This window comes from Apis dorsata, unplaced genomic scaffold (assembly GCF_000469605.1).
Source record: "Apis dorsata unplaced genomic scaffold, Apis dorsata 1.3 scaffold_59, whole genome shotgun sequence".
In the NCBI taxonomy this organism is placed as follows: domain Eukaryota; kingdom Metazoa; phylum Arthropoda; class Insecta; order Hymenoptera; family Apidae; genus Apis; species Apis dorsata.
The window spans coordinates 1,071,668-1,073,704 of record NW_006263359.1 but is presented as its reverse complement, the minus strand read 5'-3'; the positions used below and the strand labels follow the sequence as shown (position 1 = coordinate 1,073,704).

The 2,037-nt window shown below is 35.3% G+C and overlaps 1 long non-coding RNA gene across 3 annotated transcripts in view; it reads right to left on the bottom strand.

The window, feature by feature from the left end:
• LOC102675579 overlaps positions 1-2,037 on the bottom strand; it is a 71,371-nt gene that overhangs the window by 2,136 nt on the left and 67,198 nt on the right. Inside the window, exon 5 of one of the 3 annotated variants that reach the window (XR_004151869.1) lies at positions 991-1,232. The exons of 1 other annotated variant lie outside the window; for it this stretch is intronic. This is a non-coding gene — a long non-coding RNA (uncharacterized LOC102675579). Of the gene's footprint in view, positions 1-791; positions 1,233-2,037 lie in introns of those variants that run through there. One more of the 3 variants, XR_004151868.1, reaches the window with a different exon arrangement.

Genomic DNA, 2,037 nt, shown 5'->3' with positions numbered 1-2,037 from the left:
TTTTTTTTTTTTTTTTTTTTTATTACGAATACGAAGATTCTTCTTCTCTCTCTCGTTAAGGTCAAGAAACTTTGATGGAATGTAAGTAATGATATATCGGTTTAAATGTTACGACGATTAATTTTTTGGGAAATTTTAATAAGAAAAATTTTAATAGAATAATGAAATAATTTTGAATTTCTTTTTTTTTTTAATGCTGGACCGTGAGTTTGCGAAGGGAGGGGGATAAAAAATTGGAATCGAGAGGGAGATAATTGATAAGAAGCGGCGGCGAAAGTGATTCTGACAAGAGTGGTCGAGAGGCTGGACCATTCGACAAGTGGGGAGATCTGAATCTGGATTGGTTGTGATCCAAAGGCCAATAAGAGACGAGGGATCACGCTTGCGCAGCATCCGGAAATCTCTTCAACATTCATCTCTGCAACAATTGAATAATTCAATTGTAAAATTAAATAAACGTAAGTAATCGTAAAAATAGCTTTGCTATCAAGAAATTTATACAGTTCATGATCGATAACAATATCAATTTCCACTGACTGATTTTTCTATTTTAATTACACTATAATATATATTTTTAATAAAAAAAGAATATACCTTACAAAAATATCCATCTTCGATATCTTTTCTTACTCTAAAAGAATGCTTATCTTTCTTCAACCACCTTCGATAATCATCAAAATCCTTCAAAAGGATTCCTTCAAACATTTTCTCCAAAGAGAAGATAACTAAAATTTGCTAAAACAATTAAAAAAAACAATTAAAAATACAATAAAAAATAACAACATGAAAAAAAAAACTCCAAAATTAAATCTTCTCGATTCCTCTTCGCGATTCGCAAATTGCATCTTTCCTCTCGAGGAAAAGGGCAAGGGGAGAAGAAGGAGAAGAAAAAAAAAAGGGTCATCCGGGAAGGGAGAACCGGACGAGGACTTGGGCGAGGAAGAAAGGTTGGCCAAGGGGCCAAGATCCAAGGATCGTAGGGTCATATACCTGCACGAGCCCAACGTCGTCCACTACCTGTTCGACGAAGAGCGTGCGTGTGGAAAACCTGATTCTCGCCCCCTTCCCTCCGTTGGGGGACTCGATGATCCGGCGCGAGGGGCGCAGGTCAGAAGAGAATCCGAAGGGTGAAACGTTGCGCAGGTACACGAACCCTTTTCCACAAGGATCCGTAATCTAAATATGCCCTTATTTCGCGCTATAACCCTTTCCCTTCGGATGTCGAAAAATATCTTTCGACTAAAACAGTGTCATCCTCGAAGCTCCGATTGGACGATTCCACGTGGTGGAAAGGAAGAGTGTGAGGAAGGCTCCAACATTTGGAAACGGGTCTCTGGAAGGGAGGAGGGAAGAAGATGGGCAGTGGACTGGAGAACCGTTGACCGTTCGCGAGGAAAGAAGGCGAGAGAAGAGAAACGATCTATTTCGGATCGACGATGAATCAATTTCTTTAATCGATTAATTTGGAAGAAGGAAATCGTAATTAAATGAAAGTCCCTTCTGGGGGATTAAATAATTTGTATCTTGTTTTGTACTCTGGTTTTCTTTAGAAATATGGAAATATTGGAAAGATTTCTTTAATCGATTAATTTGGAAGGAGGAAATCGTAATTAAATGATAGTCTCTTCTGGTGATTAAATAATTTGTATCTTGTTTTGTATTCTGGTTTTCTTTAGAAATATGGAAATATTGGAAAGATAATAATCACTTTAATCAATAAGATACAATATAATTTTGCTTTCTTGCAGATCTTGATGATCCAGATTTTGATTCGACAAAGAGATTGAAGGAAACTTTAATTATTCCTTTAAATAAAATATGAGTGAAAGATTATATGAAATAAAGAGAGAGATTTTTCTTACAATATAATCTAGATGAATAACAAAATTTTAAGAAGAATAATGAATCTTTAAAGAATTATTTTCTTTCTCGAGAGACATGTCGGAATAAAATTAAAGATCACGTTAAAAAAAAAAGAATTATACACCGATGATGAAGTATTTCTGTCAGTTTTAAAAAAGAAAAGAAAAAACATGA